Source organism: Tinamus guttatus, unplaced genomic scaffold (genome assembly GCF_059628265.1).
Source record: "Tinamus guttatus ecotype Peru unplaced genomic scaffold, ASM5962826v1 Tinamus_guttatus_pri_ptg000472l, whole genome shotgun sequence".
In the NCBI taxonomy this organism is placed as follows: Eukaryota; Metazoa; Chordata; class Aves; order Tinamiformes; family Tinamidae; genus Tinamus; species Tinamus guttatus.
The window spans coordinates 4,678,059-4,696,560 of record NW_028289006.1 but is presented as its reverse complement, the minus strand read 5'-3'; the positions used below and the strand labels follow the sequence as shown (position 1 = coordinate 4,696,560).

General features: G+C 40.7%; 1 protein-coding gene across 1 annotated transcript in view; it reads right to left on the bottom strand.

Annotated features, from left to right (window-relative positions):
- CDK17 (cyclin dependent kinase 17) overlaps positions 1 to 9,706 on the bottom strand; it is an 87,434-nt gene extending 77,728 nt beyond the window's left edge. The window contains exon 1 of the mRNA XM_088532924.1: positions 9,457 to 9,706. The gene's annotated coding sequence lies outside the window, so the exon portion shown is untranslated. The remainder of the gene's footprint in view (positions 1 to 9,456) is intronic.
- Positions 9,707 to 18,502: the final 8,796 nt, after the last annotated feature.

Below are 18,502 nucleotides of genomic sequence, written 5' to 3'. Positions count from 1 at the left end.
GTACACCCTCAAATCTTCACTTGGCTTCTTTTATCACGAAGCATACACATTCTAAGCACCAGCTACACACAACACAAAAAAAGTATCATGTGCATCTTTTCTTGCAACTCTAGTTTCTGAGACTATCATAAGATATAAAGCAGGGCATTCAAGTAGTTATTTCAATATTAAAATAGAGCCTTGTACTACTGGAATTGTAATTTATGCTCAGCATCTGCAAGCAGCACTGCAGAATAATCAGCATGTTTTATTGCTTACGTTTAAGGACCCAACTACAAAAATACCAAGGGGAGATTCACGTCATTCATCCTTAGACACATACATCTTTACCAATGTTAAGATCACTCAAGAGCTTGCTACCACCAGCAAGAGAACGCAGGGCTTCAAGTCTCCTCTCCTTTCTTCACTGTCAAGTGTGCAACCTTCCCTCCCTTCACTCAGGACTTTCCAGATACTGGAATCCTATTCAGTTTAGTGATGGCTGTACAAAGTTATTCCGAGGCAAGCCCTTAATTCAGCTCAGCCTGCAACGTGGTTGTACAGCCTGTGACAGCCTCGCTCTATGGCACACGTGGAAAAGAGAGGAGTCCTGTCCTACATTCGCACCCTGGATGGGACTGGCCCCTAAAAGGAGCCTCTCTGCTGACTGTGGAGACAAGCACAGAAAACACCACACTTGGAATCTTGCACAATTCCTATCCTGGATGAATGTAAACTATTAACCTAAATAATCTCTAAACTTAAATCTACACGCTCCAAGAAGCGATTAAAGGGCATTATAGGTGTTCTGCTGAGACACAGCACAGGTGCAAATCATCACTGGCTATCCAGTCATCCCCCAAAATAACTTGTAGCAATGACAAACACCGCAACTTAAATCCTGTTTTAAAAGCCTACCTCTTCCATTAACAGAAGTGTTCACAAATACCAGAAAAAACAAAATTCCTACCACGTAAGAACGCTGAAAAAACATCTACTTTTAAAGGAAGTTCAGAACACTCAGTTCAAAACACTTAGATAAAAACACTTTATATTTTATCCACACACTAAAAACAAACACAATAAAACACCACACATTTAAAAATAAGCGTAAGCTACTACCAAAGCGCATCAATTCCTTGCTTTCAGAACACATAACTTACTTGGAATTGTTCCTAAAATAGTAAAATTGCATAATTCAAGAAGAAAAGCATATACCTGTAAAGCAAATTAATTACTATTTATAATTATGCTATCTTTACTGCACTGTTCAGAGGGGAGAAGGAAAAAAAAAAAAAAAAAGAGCATGCTTATACAAAGGGCCTTTTTCTACCTAAATACATTTTAACACCACTTTTTTGACTTACAGATGAAATGTTTTGCTTTTAAGAATTATATCCAGATGAATCAGAAACAAGCCCCAGTTAAACATTTAGGTTAACTGCATTCTCTGATAAACAACCTAGTATTACAAGAAGTAGGTTTAAAAATACAGTGACTTGTGCAAATGGGAACACCATAAGCTGTTTATCGTGTTTAATCCTGAAGGTAAATAGCATAAGCTTTAAAATATTTGGCTTTGTTGCTACAACCTCCTGAATCAGGTTGACAAAGGTCATGGAATACAATGGAGAATCTTAAACTTTTGGTTTTACCTCTGAAATTATGATATTTGAATAACATGCTGATTAGAAATAAAACTGTTTTCAAGATTTTGCAGTATAAAGTTCAGTGATTTAGATCCAAACTGTAGCTTGAGCAACCCCAAAGACTTCTTCTTCTCTCTCTTGAGGTGATAACTTATTCAAAAAGGACATGAACCTGGCAGCTTCTCTATTAGGTGCCTTTAAAATATGAACACAGCGATAATTGGCTTTTTTTTTTCTTCTATGCAAAGTATATACAGAGATTTCTTTTAAATTCTTGGCATATCTCAATTTCAGCTTATGCAGCTCAGCTTTCAAGTATTACTTTAAAGAAGCATTTTGACTTTCAACTTCCTTAGACTTCTTTCCCCCTACACCAAGAGTTTCACACAAAAAAATCCTATTTCCTAACTCCAATCTCAAAGATTGACACATCTAATAAGATATTTTCAAGCAATTATTTCTCATTGCCCTTTCTTAATCAGGCATTGCTATTTTACAGGTCATTTTTATAAGACTTCAACTCAGCATATATGTCTGATATATTTAGCAGCTGATGACCTCCTTTCCTCTTTGTACAATAGAAAGTTTCCCCTCCCATCTGCTCAGGATATTTTAAAAAATAAATAATGACAAACTTTTGTTTTGCCGCTGATTCTGCTTAAAATGCCTATTAGTAAAAATAGTTGAAAAACTACTGAAGTTTTTTGAAGTTGAAGCAAAAACGCTGCTCCTAATCTCCAGCAGTTCCCCAATATGGTCCTCGAAGGGCCCCAAGTCACCTGTTGATACAAACAAAGGCAGGAGCGCAGGGCCCAGAGCAGCCAGAGGGGAACACGAACCGCTGCTTTAGGCAGCGCTGCCAAATTTATGCCAGGTTCAATTGTTTATGGAGCGACGGAGTCATTCCCAGGCAGCACGAGCCCAAGCTCAGTCTCCTACAATCATACACAAAGGCTAAGTTGTATATTTAGTTTTCAGGGTTCATTTAAATAAACTCAACTATGAAATACTTTTACAAGCAGATACTTAACCAGGATAGTAAGATATTTATGATAAAGCTTTAAAGACTCACTGGTACTTAAGAAAATGTCTCTCCTACATATTTAAATACTCTATTACAGTTTCTGACAACTGGATCTTGATAAACAGAGGAAGAAAAAAGGATGATGTTTTTGCAGTAAACTAAAGACAGATGACAAAATGGCTTTTTATTTTTTTCCCTTAAACTTACATAACCACAACTTAATTGTTCTACGCAGTATGCATATGAATTCTAGATTTAGGAATTCATTTTCACTTTAAGTATAGAAAACAGGCAGATGCATAATAAGGAGTAATTATTTCATAATTGATTCTCCTCCTCTTTTATGAGTGCTATCCTTTTGAAATGAGGTTCCCTTGAAATCATATTCTGAAAGCAGATCAAAACTTAATACCTATCCTCAGTTATATGCGAGAAGCTATTTCAAAGCTTTACAAAATAAATTCCAAGGCAAAAAGCCAAAATTAATAAGCAGTTATATTTGATTTTTTTAAACTAGAAAAAAATCATTGTCTAACTTTAAAAGCTAACATACCATATTCAACCTTTTTAGAGCCTGACATAAAATGTCACATAGAGTGAACACTCAGGAAATGGCCATTTTTCTAAGCATCCCTTCTGCACAAATGACCCATTCTGTGGTATCTCATTTTCTTGATCTTGTGCATTCCAGAAGTCTATGAGCAGTTTTCACTTCCTTTTGCTTCATTAATGGACACGTCCAAGAGCACGCGCAAAGCAGATTTCCCAGTATTCCTTCAGAAACATACTCAGACAATGAGCGATCCTCTTCATATATAGTTACATAACTGTAACTAATTATAGCTAGCCACATTATCACCCATGTTTTAAACCTTTCAATATACAGACACACAATCTACTATTGTATTTTCTTAAACAATATATCACATAACCAAATAAAAAGTTTTACACAAGTCCGTAATCACAACATTATGTCACACAAGTAAGTAATCTCATCAAGAGAGCGAAAAGTTAATTTGACAGAATGAATCTGCTAGAAATCCATGCTGAAAAAAAAAAAACTTAAATTCTTGTTCAGTCAAGATTCATATCCATTGCTTTGTGTATTGCTAACTTTTAAAAACACTGAAAGAAACCTGAAGTTGTGCCAGAACTCCTCAGTGCTCTAAGACACACTGAAAAACCAGAGCATCATTAATACTTCAGAAGGTGCCTGTTTTTACTATGCAACTTCAACAGCTGCTGCTCAAAGCTCCAAAGGTTTCTTAGAAAGTTTCTTAGAAAGACTACCATCTCCTTTTACTCCTGAATAGAGAGGTATTTCCTGAACATTGACTTTTTCTGAACACCATCAAATACTAGCTTTTTCTTTAGCATTTTAATGGACTAATAGCCTTGTTAGGAATCATTTTCTTGTTAAAATGCATCCTGCCTTACTGTCAGTCTGTGACAGTGTGGGTTTTTTCCTTATCATGGCCTACACTTTCCCTTGTCACCGATATTCATGTATTTCAGCTTCAACTTTTTCACATTTTCATAATTCAGTTTCTTTACTCCCTTATGCTACCTGAACAGTTTCCTCTGAATTACTGAATGATAGGTTTTCCACTAAATAATATTCTTCTTTGATAATTCCCAGTCATCTGTGTTTCCTATAAATCTTTAGTGACCATCAATTAGCATCCTATTATACTGTAAACGTCAATAAATGTTACCTTTAATGAGCGCTGCATAAAAACATTTACTACACATACCTGAACAAACGCAAAAACATCCAGATAACTCTGTACCAGTAATACAAGCAGAGTAGGAAGTCCAAAATATTTGGAAAGAATCATTTCTGAAGTAGGGCTGTCTCAGTTATGGAAGTTCACTGTGACGTAAGCTTATCAGTACAGCTACACGCCTGCAAATTTCCCTAATCCGTGCAGTCCAGAAGAAAGAGCCACGATCCTGCCAATTCTCCCAGAAACTGAAAGCACACAAGTATCTTCAGTGAAGCCGAGTACAGCAGCTCAAAAAAAAAAAAAAAAAAAAATTTAGAGATTTTCAGACACCTCTTCCAATCTCAGAAAACAGCAGCAGCGAAAGGAGAGCAATTGTGTCGATCAGATTATGATTAAATGAAACGTAATTAGAGAGAACACAGGAACATTCACTTATAGCAGATATCTAGGAAGACCAATCTAAAACACAGACAGGCAAAAACTGTGGCTACAAGTATAAACGTAAGACTGATTTTTGTCCTAGTATAGTAATAATCTTGTACATCATAATATATGCACAAGTTGTTCCAGAGAAGACAAATAAGGAAAAAAGATCACTGTCAAAACCTAGAACAAACTGTATTCTTCACCTTTGTCTGCTTTTAAATTACAAGAGGAATAAGCAGGCAGAAGACATGCAGTTATTTCTTCATCTTCCGCTACATTTTTGATCATGCTGTGTTTTCTTTTCTTTTTCCTGTATGCCATTTGTGCTTATACATAGCATCCTATATTATGAACCTGAAGTTCCCTACTGGAAGAAATTTCTAAACCTCTAATCCTTTAAAAATATGTACTAGACCTCAAAAGCCTAAATATGACAGTAAAGCACACACAATGATTTCCAGTAAATGCATCTACAATATTTTATAGCAGAGTCAGACATAGGGTATAATGATCTCAAGGAAGCAGCAAAAGCCTCTTCATCTGTGGACTTTAAAATAGACCAAAAAAATGCATGAGAAAACACGCAATCGGGTTTCTGTATAGGCAGGGAAACGATTAAAAGACCCAATTAACTTCTTCTGCAGTTTCTACAATCCCATGTAATGGCACAAAATATACCCTTCCACAACATGGCCTAATTCTAAACACAAATCTCTATTCCTGCATGACTTCACACTTTCTTCAATAACAACCGATGTTTTCCAACCAAATAGAAAAACAAAAATACAGTAAAGATTGTATTAGGAATCACCTTGTTGACACTATGTCCTTTCTTCATACTGTCCATATTCATAGCCTAAGCCTGTAATTCTCCAACATTTTAGACTATCATTTTCATCACATAAATAGTATTCACCAGTTCTTTCAGTGAAACTTCATTGACTATGCATGGGAGATTACACTGTACAAAAACTAGAAATTAAACATTTTTTCTAAAGCTAATTGATGCAAATTGCCTTGTCTCTGCTTCGATTAAAGCTGCTGTTTTCCATACAATTCTATCATGGCATTAAAGTGGAAATCTTTTTTTAATAGTCTTGTGCTCCAAGTTGGCAAGCTAGACCAAATTCCAGTTTTGTTTATTCATTGTGACTCTCCACATCAATGGTTAAATGCTTGGGGTTGAAACTGCTGTTTATAGATGCTCCGATTAGCCATTCTCATTGAACTCTTAAATTGATACTTCCCCTAAGACGAGACCAACAAGCCAAAAGCTCTGTAAGAATTATCAATCCATCAGGTTAAGTGAGAGTGTGCAGATATGAATTTGTATTTGTTACACACCAAATGAGTACTAGCTCTCACTCTTCACAGAAACAGTTAAGAGGAGTATATCATGCACTCTTCACCAGACACACACACAAAAAAATCCCATACCACTAGTGGTCATTTCAGGGAACTTAGTGTTTTCCGAGGGAACAGTAACTGCTCTTTTGTCGTCAACATGTAAAAGTGTTACTAGGTCCCTGAAAGGCATATACTGCAAGGTATTTATTAAGATACCTAGAGACTTGACTTAAAAAAAAAAAGAAAAAAGAAAGAAAATAAGAAAAAAAAAATTGGTCACTAGCCAATCATTTTAAATGTGAACACCAAAAGAAAATAATTTTGAGCACAGATTATAATGTGTGTGAACTGTCATGAATTGTCATGAAAAAAAACTCTCTTCTCACTCTAAGTCACTATGGACTTTCTACAGTTAACCGTATTGCAAGAAAAAAAATTGGTCACTAGTGATAAAGTGTTTTAACTTGTTATCTAAACGTGAGGTATAAACACTACAAATAGAATAAAAACAAACAAACAAAAAAAAAAACCCCATACAACTCCTGAATAAATATTTGGCCTTTTAAAAAGCATTTACATGCTCAAGTTGTGGAGTCATGTTTTACAGAAAGTCTGAAGTGTTGCTAATTACTTGAAGTGGTGTCCAGCTGCATCATTAGATACATATTGAGAGCTTGCTGAGCAAATATCCAGGTGTTCGAAAGAAGGTCATAGCTAAAACTTAAGATACTTGTAACTTAGAATCCCAAACAGCGTTTAGTGCCTTTCAGAAAGTGAGGCTGCACTAAAAAATATTTATTATTACTGAGCTTGATTTTTGGACACGCTATTTCCAAAGTACCAGATTACATAGTCTGAAGAGACAAAATGAATATATGCCTTAAAAAAATAGCTAAATCATGTTCTTAACTAGCAAATAAAACCTGATCAGCAAGTGAAAAAGCAACAGATTCATAAAAAAATTAGAGAAAGGATAGAAAAAAATTAAGTGAGATTTTTAACACAAGATGTTCACTAAAATAAGTCTCCAAGAACGCTTTTCCTAAATGCACTTTTTAGGTGGGTCTACTCAGATACACCTGCAGTGAACAAACACTTTTTAAGACCAGAGAAACAAATATTTTTTTTTCTTCTAGCAGGTAATTAGAATTTAGAATAATTTAAACATTAATAATCCATTCAAAAATACTGCATAGTTTTAATGCAAGAGCTCCACATTTTAACACTAACACAGGCATACAGAACACCTGGGTATACATGTCAAAACCAGTATCTTAGTATGTGTGTCATGTTTTTTTATATTACAATGTTATGAAGAAATTGAAGTCTGAGCGATTGAAGAGAAAAACAATAAACATACAGTGTCCTGCTTCGTTTTCTTCAGTAATTCTCAAGCAGATTACATTTGGAATTATATATTAAGTATTTTGCTACACTTTAGTAGTGTTTACCTATTAAAAAGATAAATTAATGCACTACATCCTTAGCCAAGCTTAAAGAGATGACCCTCTATCTTCAGACTGTAATTTAGTTCAGACAACACAGAATCTCATTTGCAAACTCTTCAGTATGGATATGAGCAGACCCCACCTACCTGATTTGTGTAGAATGCCATTCTGGGTAAATATGAGGCTACACAAAATAACATGCAAAAATCAAGGCATCCTTATTAAAAATTGTGTAAGCCAGACTCTATATTGACAAAGTGATATTTAAATAACGTCATCAAAAAAAGATGCTTTCATCTTTCAAATTTAAGTGGCCCTTTTAAAGCCAGGTTAGCATCGTGTAAAGATTTCTGTATGGTGGAGGAATTAATTCTGTTTGCTCTTTCAAGTATATGTAATTTTAAGGAAGTCTTTTCCTCTGTATTTCAAACGTATGTTAACACATTGTTTCGTATCTGTTGTTTTTGTGTTTATTATTCAAAACAAGTTCTCTCATCACTTACGGAAGTGCATACATAAATAACATGAGCTGGGTAATGAGGATGCTGAATATCTACAATAAAGCGACACCGCAGTTTCTTTAGTATCTTAGGCATATGAAACATCAGGTTACCTGCTTTATTTTCACACAACTCCAATATGGAAACAAACATGAATTTGGTACTAAGCCTCGTTTCTAAAACGCTTTACCCGGTCCCAAACCTTCCAAGCATTTAACCTTTGGTCGACTAGTTTCCAGTTCAATTAATACAATTAAAAAGGAAAGGGACGGGTGGAGGAGGGTGGAAGAATGTCAAACCAGGCTTCCCTTGCTCATGCCTACAGCAGGATGGATAAAATGAAAGCTGGCTGGCATCTTCAGTTAAATTATGAAAAAAAAAAAAGTAGGTTATTAACCAAAACAAAAGGATGTAAAAAAAAAAGTGAAGTTTTTAAAACCGGGTTATTTGGTTTGCATCACGGCAAACCTTGGCCCTGCTTCCTCACAACACGCACGACGCTGCCCACCACCACCACGAAGGCTCTGCCACGGCCAGCCCGGAGTTCAAACCAACTCCGGCGATTTGGAGCTGCCCAAATCGCTGCGGAAAAGGCGAGACAAAGAGGAGCCGGGTCAGCGCGGCCCGGAGCAGCCGCGAGTCTGGCCTCGGCACCGAGAAGCACCGCGAATTTCCCCGCAGTACCGAAAAAAGCAGCCAACGCCGACCAATTTCCACCCTTGTCGTGAGCGCAGTTTTACCTCCCACGTAACCCCTGCCATTACGCACGTGGGGGGAGCAAGCGGAGGGAGGACAAGGATAAATAAATCAAAGGAAGGAGTTCACAGAAGCTCAGGGTCAGCGGGCGCCCGCGTCGGCTGTCAGCGGCGCGCGACGCGCTGGGCGCCCGCGCAGCCCCCCGCGCGGGGGAGACCTGCGATGTGTCACGCGCGGGGGCCCCCGGAGCTGTCAGCACAAAAGCCGCCTCCGAGCAGCAGGAGGAGGAGGTGGGAAAGAAGGTTACGTGCACAATGCGGAATCACAAAAAAAAAAAAAGAAAAATAATAAACCAAAAAAATCCATATATAAAGAATAGTAATAAGTAATAAAAAATAGTAATAAAAACAACAAGCAATACTAGAGCAGCAGGCCGAGGTGCTGGCTCCGCGCCCCGCAGGCCGAGCCCCCCCGGGCGCCGGGGGCTCCCCCGGCCCCGCTTCTTCCCCCGCGGCCGGGGCTCCCGCCGCGGCCCTGCCCGCGCCCCCGGCCCCTTCCCCGGCCGCCGCAGCCCCCGCGCGGCCGGCAGCGCCGCTCGCCCCGCGGGCCAGGCCCCGGCCTCCCCCGCCGCCCGGGAGACAATGAGCGGCCGCAACTCACCAGCAAGCGCCGGAGCTCCGAGCGGCCGCGGCCGATTCCTCTTCCCCCCTTCTTCTTCTTCTCCTCCTCCTGCTTCCTCTCCTCCTCCGGAGGCCGCTGGGAGCCGAGCGCCCCCCTCGCTGCCCCGAGAGCCGCGCGCTCACCCCGACCAAAGTCACTTTATCCCGCGCTCCAACATGGCTGCTGCGCCCGCCGCCGCGCTCGCCTCGCCGCGGCTCCCTGTGGCCGCCGCCGAGGAGGAGCCGCCGCCGGAGCCGCCCGCGCGGCCGCTCGCGGTGCCGAGAGCGGCACGGGGGGCGCTGCGTCAGCGCGCGGGGAGGGCCGGGCCGCGCCGCGCTGCGTGTCCGCGCCCGCGCCCAGGCCCGCGCGGAGGCAGCGCCGGCGGCAGGAGGGGCCGCGGGCGAGGCCGGGGCCCGGGCGACACCTGGCGGCGGCCCCGGGCGCGGCGAGCGGGGCGGGCCCGGGCCGAGGCTGCCGCCGTCCCCGCCGCGCTGCCGCGGAGGAGCCGCAGGGGCCCGGGCCGCGCTCGCCCCTGTGCTGCCTCCTGCCCGGCGGGTGCCCCCGCTCGCCGGCCCTGCTGCCCGCACCGCCGCCCCGTCCGCGGCACGTTTCCCTTCAGCGCGACCCGCGCTGCGTTTCCTCCGCCCTCCCCGTCCCTAAATCCGTTCCTTAGCTTTCTGCCCTACAGGGCCAGGCCTAGGCGCTAAAAACTAAGTCCTTCGAGACACTGGGTCTCCACTACCTGTAGTTTTCCAAAGTGCAAAGAACAAAATATTACCAGACACCCAAATCTTAGGTGGTTTTAGTGATGAGTGCTTGAACGTCAGGTACCAACTCATTTAGACACATTTAGGGCTGTTTTTGTTGTTGTTTGTTTGTTTGTTTGTTTTCTGTTTAGGACATACTGGTTCTTGTTGCTTGTTTCCTCCCTCTCATATTGTTTGGCACAGTCCAGCACACAGGGCCTCCCCTCAAAATGGGTTTCAAGCTGCTCTGTGGACCGCAGTGACTGACCGTTGTGGGCCACCTGGTCCAGCATCACGTTCCCTCGAGCGGCACCCACGCTCATCCCCCTCGAGCAGCACCCACGTGTCCTTCCAGTCCACGCTTTGCCAAACCTCCACGTGGACACAGAGGGAGGCCAAAGGTCCGAGGTGCTGCAGGCGGGTCCGTGCTGCTCTGCACCTAGGTGGAGGCTGGAATCCTCCTATCTGGAGGATTTCCAAAACTATTTTCCAAACCTGCAGTGACTGGCTGAAGATCTGCATGTGCAGCCCAGTCAGGTCAGTCATCCTCTGCTCCAGCAGCAATGCCTGCTGCAGATTCCGCTGTTTGCAGCTCCATTGCTCCTTCAAGGTGCACGAGTGATCCAGAAAATAGGAGAGATCGTTTCCCAGTAAACAGACGTAACTTGCTCTTTGCCTAAAAAGGGAGTACAAGCACTCAAACCACTTCATGCATGCATACAAACTCACTTTGCTCATGCTGGTGTGCTTTTTAGGATAAAAAGCATTGAATATGACTCAGAAGCACATTGGAAATTTACAGAGGCAAAATATGATTATGGAGCTCTTTTTGAATTTGTTTGAGACGTAGGATAGCAAGCTTACTGTTGCAAAACTTGTGGGATTTTTAATAACACAGAGAAAGCTGACATTCTAGCTTTGAACTTTTTAGCAATGCAAAGATAACCCTTATACCATTCTCCTTTAAGCTCAGGACCTACCAGTTTGTGCTAGATCTACCAGTTCTCCTGATCTTTGAATGCTAAGAAGTTATCTTACTCAATCTGAAGACTACTTTGAGTAATAGCATTATAAATGAGTATGTACAAGTTGGTTATTATATATATGATTTGTAAAACAAATTCTCAAGACTTTACAGTAATAGTATATTTATTACAGAGCATCCAAGTAAATTATGTTCCATAAAGGAGGTACAAGGGAGAAGGTGGGTTGGAAGTTGTGTTTTTATTTTCAAGTATCAAAAATATTAGTAAGGTAGTAGTATTTCTATGTTACTTTGCACATATTCTTGCCTGCCATGGACATATCTGTTATGACAGGAAAAATAATTATGGCAAACAACATAAGAAACTATGTTAGGGTTATGGTTAGCATGAGCAGTTAGGATGAATAATAGCTCAGTCCTGGACACAGTGCAGCGAGGGTATTTTAAGCTTGTCCACTTGCAGGGAGGAGAATGACAGGCTGTTAACAGGGAAGAGGCTGTTAAGAGTGCAGCACTTGATATCTAGTCGGCCTTTGTATCCTACCATTATATGGTGAGCTCAGAGAAAGATTTTTCACATCCATGTCACCAACTACAAAAACAAGGTGCCGTGACAAACAAGCTTAAAACATAGGAGCTGATTTTGATTAGTTTATCCTACGAGACTGGGTTTACAGCCGTAGCTATTGATTTGTCTTATCATTTAGTGGACTATGTAGCAATCAATCATTTTTCCATCTAGCTAACCATGGTTATTAATATTTTAAATTCATTTTAAAATGGATTGGCTGATGAATACAATAAATCTGTTCTCTAAGAATGGAGCATGCACAAACTGCATGGGATGAATTATTGCTACTGGACAAAATGGTGAAAGCCACATCAGCCATTAGAATACAAATAGGGCCAGAGGAATATGGTCTTGCCAGAGGACAGAGATTTCTACGCTGGCTTGGCCTCAGCACTTGGAAAAAGAAGGATTCAGCTGATCTGACAGTAAAAGTGCAGAAGGTCCATCAGTGAAGGCCGCCTAACGATAGATGCAAGCATGAGAGGCACACGGGCACTTTAAAACGGTGGCTGCGAAACGCAGTTGCTTTCCTGCCAAGAGGCAAGTTCAGGATTGTGTGTTGGAGCAGCAGGAGTGGGTGACCCCGGGAGCCTCCGGCAGTGTGGGAAAGCATTGTGCTCGCTGCAAGGGATGTGCTCCTCTGCAGGGGAAAGGCTGAAAGTCTTGGCAGGTAATTAAAAGAGGAAATGGTTTTCAAATACAATATTTTGTTTTGAAATGCAATTGTTCTTTTTCTATTGGATACCAAAAATGTCCGAAGAATGCAATATCCTCTAACTTATTGTATCTGTGCTCCGAAAGAGAAGGAACAGAGCTATTGTTCTGCTCCCAGCAGGAGCTATTTATACATTAGTCTATGTAGTGATCGTCTTCTACCTACGCAAAACTCCAATCCGTTTTAAATCATCAAATAAAGAGAACTTTTTGCATTCTTATACCAAGCTGGTATTCATATAAGATATTTTCCAGGTTACTTGAATTCAGATCAAAGCAATACTTACAGATCTCCAAGCTAAAACATGTATCTTTTAAAAAGGATTCTGCAAAGCCATGGTAAGACACAACCCCTTCCTCTTTCATTGAGTGGAAGCGGGAAATGACATCATAGACAATGCTGAACTTTAAAGAAACCAAAAAATATGTATTTTCTTTCTGTCAGATAGCTTTGGCAAGAAATACCTCCACTTCTATAGGGGCAATGTTTCCTGGCTGGACTAGCTGACGACTGGTCTTTCACATGATTGTACTGCATATTCCAGGGAGAAACAGGGAAAGTTACTGTTGGTTCTTGTGACCTTTTTTTTTCAAGAGGAGAGAGTTTCCAAAGGGTTAATACTGGTGTGTTAATATTGTCTACACTTGAGAATACATTAAATACATTTGGGTAGATGTGCTGGCATTTAGGCACTGATCAACTCCTGCAGGAATTACCGTTACCTATAAGGCCATTAGTATCAGCTATAAAAGTCTGTTTATTCCTATGTTTTTATTCTCTTTTCAAATTACTTTATCATGCTAAAACATTCATATATTTGAACATATATTAATCGCATATGATATATGTCATATATATGTCATAATATATCACTGTCCACTTCTTCCTGTTTCTTTATGTTGCTTAACCTTACAGTTTGCACATGTAATTTCACAACATCCTATTGCTAGTTTCCTTCGCATTATACCACTAAATATTAAAAGTGGCTTATCATTCATGTACACCGTCATTTAGGTCTTTACAACATTTAAATTAACGCTTTATCTATACCCAACATTTCTGGAACTTGGACACAGGAGTTGCTAGCAGTTATGCATATTTTGTGGATATGAAGCACTGTTTTAGTGGGAGGAGCAGTACGCAGCTTCATTCCTTGCATTTTGTCTTCTTTTTTCCCCCTGTACAGTAAATATCAGTGAAGCCATTCCACTGACTACAGAAAGTGTTAGGTCAGGCCTTTGGCAAGGAAGTTAAAAACAAGGAGGGAGAGACTGCACATTTCTGCCCCAGTTAGCAAATAAATGGCTACACGCTTGTATTTCACCGTTACTGCTCTGAAACCCTATTCTTAAAGCAGGTCAGCCTGTTTTTTAAAAACATAGATACCATACCTACCCAACCTTGTGCTGTTACCATACTCAGGTGGGAAATGGTATTTTCTGTATCTAAATGTCATCTAAATCATCTAAAAATGATAGGTTTCTGCAGTAGAAAATAGGCTATGAAGCCATAGGCTAGGGTTGGCGAAAGAAAACTTTTTTTAAAAAAAACTCTGCTGGAGACTGAAACTGCTTGGTGAGAAGAATTTGGGTGAAACAATGAAGATCTGCAGGTAATAGAAGCAGGCCAGCTGTGTATACACATCTCTGCTGCTTCTCTCTTTCTAGTATTTGCTTAGAGATTCACTTCTCTCCTTTATCAATCATAAATATGAAATGGCAGGGGAAGAGGCTCCTATTCTTCTCTTAGGGTTTTTTTTTTTTTCCATGCAGGCTGAGTATCTCAGACAGAAGAGCAAGCCTCCTTCTCCCTTTTTCCTTTGCAACTAAATTGCTTCATAGAAATTTGCAGTCATTATTCACTGAATTGATTAGAAATGCCATCAGTAGGTCTCTTAGAACATTTGCACTGTTGCCAATTCAAAGTACTTAGTGGATTTGAAAAGAAAGCACAGAAATACATAGAGACTCTTGCAGTGTCAAGATTACAGGTGTCAAACTTAGGATTTTTCACCTTATTTTAATGCTTATTATCTCCAGAAAGTTTTAGGACTAAAGTGAAATTGCCTTCAGTCATGGCAGCTGGTTACCTTCCTGTAATCCTATTATATAAAAATGATGTTTGTTCTAATAAAGATGGCATCTGTTCCAGTGAAGATGAAACCTGATCCTTCTGAGATTTATATTTGTAAGGCTGGACAGGAAGGTGTGGAGAGATATGGGAATAAAAGGAGTGGGACTGGAGCTAAATCCTGACATGGAGAGTACAAAGGGAAGGCATGTGAAAATGGAGCTAGTGTATGAAGTGAATGTTGGAGATAAAATGCAAAGGAAATGCAAAGGAAAGGAAATCAGAGTGAAGTGGGCTTAGAGAAATGTAGGCTACTGGGTAGCGCGCACATTGTTTGATGCTTGCACAGCAAGTTCAGTGCATAGGTTGTATTGTTCCTGCACAGAGAAGTTAGATAATGTGGAGTTCCCTGTGCACACTTGGATCAGCAGCATTTTGGAGCCTTTTGTGCAGTGGCAGCTGCCTGGCAGGACTCGTTTCAGATTTATAATGCTAACTTAAAAGATGTCAGTGGGAGATAGTATATTCAAAGGAAGCAGAAGAGGTACCAGAGGACGAATGAAAGAGAGTGGAAGAGAGAAGATATGGGACAAAAATGCAGGATATTTTTGGGCAAGCAGATGCAGGGCTTTACCTGACAGTTCAAGCCAAACTGTATTTTTTACTGTATTATATTCTTAGCAATATTAGCCATGCAAGGAAGATAGGTAGAATTAAGATACTGCTGTTTAATACATTGCTGTCCCAGCTGTTTACCCTGCCCTTCTTATGGAGTTGCAATGCCCCAAGGGAGCCGAGACAGGGACCTGCTTCCCTGAACAGGATGGCGATTAGTTGGAAGCACCAGCAAGGACACTGGGGCAGGTGAGTCAGATGCCTCCTGTCTTCTGCCACCCTTCTGCACAGCCAGGACCTGTCCCTCGAGGGGAGGACAATGCCGTGTGCTCAGTAATTTCTTCAGTCAGTGCAGGCAGATCAGTCAGATCGTCGTCGTGTCCTGAATCCTCCCGCTCTGGGCAGCCGTGTGTGTGTTCAGAGGTCTGGCCCGCACTGCAGGCAAGGGAAAGAGGAAAAACAAGGTGGCATAAAAATGGGAAGGAATTGATGGCTTCTGTCAGCTCATGGGAAGAAAAGCTTCCTCTTAAGCGCCTCTTAAGTTATGTTTTTGCATGTGCATTTAAAGTTGAATTTTAACTCTGATCCTGTATTTTCAATGTTACTGTTATTGAGACCTTTCAAAAAGCCAGCTGCTGAAAGAGCAGAGTAATTACGTATTGTAGGTGACAAAAAGCAGTTGCTTAAACTAATATGTAACATCTGGAATATTTCTGAGTCTGACCCTGAAAATAATAATAATAATTAAATAATTATTAATAATTAAATAATAATTAAATAAAAGATGAAGAAGAAAAAGTTACCCACATAAATTCCAATAGGTTTAAGTGTAGAATGCCTCTCTCATCTCTTTTTGTGCAGCTTCTTGCTGTTTAATTGGCCAAATTGGTGACTGATCAACTCAAATGTTCTCTAAGTCAAGCATAGCATTTTTCAAGGTCTGTTTCAGCACAGTATAAAATAATTAGAACTATAAAGAGGAAAGTAGCGGGAATGCCACAAACCCCCACATATCTATTACTTGTCAGCTGTAGAGTCTAGCTGTTACCACAGAAGCATGTTAAAATTAAATGCTGAGCTTTATTTAATGCACTTATTTGTTCTCTCTTTGCGTTTATCATTCCTATTTCAAAGCTCTTTTGTTCACTTCACAACATGGCACACTCATGGTCATCTGGATACTTATAATCCACAGTAAGCTGCTGTACAATGATACTTTCTTTTAAAAACAATCAAATGGTCTATTGGAGCTTTTGTAGCCACTATATATGTGGCTATAGTTAATTTTTTTGCGGGACAGAAATTCATTTAGATCAGTTTGTAGGTGATACAGAATTTAGGGTAATGTTCACTAGAAATTATTATTATTATTAATAATAATAATAAGTATGTTTTTGGAATTCCATATTAGCATGATTTCATACGATTAGCATTCTAATGCAATATTTGTGTTTTAAAAAATAATTTACCTTTTTTCATAATTGATCAAAACAGCTTATTTTGCCCAGCAATGATCTTTCCATAGAAACAGTCGTATCTTAGTAACATACCAAGAATAGAGTTAAGGGAATACAGTGCATCTGTGTATGCGACCCTTAAAGAGCCTGTGAGTATGAGAGCTCTCTTTCCATGATGCAAGCACAGCCTTGCAGCATCTCTCGGTGCTTCCTACATGGATGTCCTTTCCGTGGGAGATACAGATCACTTCCATAGGCATTAATTCCTGGCCTTTGTAGGAGAGTATTGGCAAAGATGTCAAAGTGATGCCTGTTGTAGTTGTTTTATTTGTTTGGTTGGTTTTGTCTTTGTTTTAATTAGATACCGGCCAGAGAACTAGATGAGGACCTTTCACTTGTTTCTTACAAATCACAGGTACAGCCCTCAGCAGCTAATGAGTTTTGGCCACTATCAAATGAATTCAGAACTGTTTCAGAGCCGGCACCACTCTTTTTTTTTTTTTTTTTTTTTTCCCTGGTCTCAGAAAAATCTTGAAAATGTCACAAGTGGCCTCACTTCATTCCTATCCATAATTGCTCTGCTGGGCACTTCCTTTCCACTGTATCACTTCCAAGCGGGAAGACCGTAGCCAACTGAGGCTTTGTTGTCTCTGTTCCTTCTCACTCTGAAGCGATCCAAGGGAATTAGTACGATGACATTCAAGCTTCTCTTCAGTTCGGTGTTGATATTTATACAAAGCTGATTATTAAGCATGCAACTACACTGTAACATCTATTGAATTTAATGAGAGCTTCAAGGGAAAAGAAGCAGGAGTAAAGAATCGGCTTGAGGGCTCTGTGCCCGTCATGTCCTTAGGCTGGGCCTTAGCCCCAGATTTAGGTGGTGACCCTGCTTTTATTGTGTCAGTTAGAAGGGGATCAGGTTTGTTTTTCAGGTCGTTCTTACCCTGCCTGTTAGCTGATAGGTGCTAGGTCCCAGTTGGGAGTAATGTCTGCCTTGCCTAACCAGTGTCTTTTCAAAGCATTGTAGGGCAGTTTGTGTTTTAATCCTAATCCTCCACGGGGATTTCTAAAATGGCAAGCAATGCAATATACTATCCCAGGTTTTGACTAAGAGGAAGAGTAATATCTTTGGTTTGAAGTGCAGACTAAGTGAGGAAATGAGAACAGAGTCAAGATATGTCTGGTCTCAACATGCACTTATCAAAAAGACATGTCACATATCTAGAGGCAAGAAAGGTGAGAAAAAAACCTCTCTCTTTCCCTAGGTGTGAGGAGAATGATGCAGAGAGAAAGCATCAGTTGAATCATCATTTTAAACATTCTGTATTTATGCACTTAATCAAACTGTGCAGTGGTAGCAGACGAACTCTTTCAGAGTAAGAAATGGGGATGCTGGAAAGCATCCTTTTTCTTCCAGGTGAATATTAGGGTGCTGTGAATTGTCAATGATGTTTTAGGAATCGAAGCGAGGATGGAAGGAGGGGAGGCTGATGAGTGAAGCACATCAGAAGCACATTAGAAGCCATGAGGGCAGAGGCTTTTAACAGTCCCTCCTCATAGCCTATGTACGCCCGTCCCACCCTAGGAACACTCTTCCCTTGGTTCTCTGTGGCTGTGGTGTCTTCATGCTCAGGTCTCAGGGCAGCCCTCATCCTACAGAAAGCATAATCTTTAAGCAGCCCCAGCTCACTTCCTTTATCTTCCATATGACTGGTAATGTGGGAGATCAGGGACTTTTCCTGTGGGAAAAGGAAAAAGATAGGACATTGATAGTAGGGCAGGAGGCCTGGAGTGATGCAGAGGTGGTCTACAGGGAGGGAAGAGATTCAGTCTAAAATAGCTGATCTCACGGGCCCTCAAGGAGCTGCCAGATCACTGCACTCA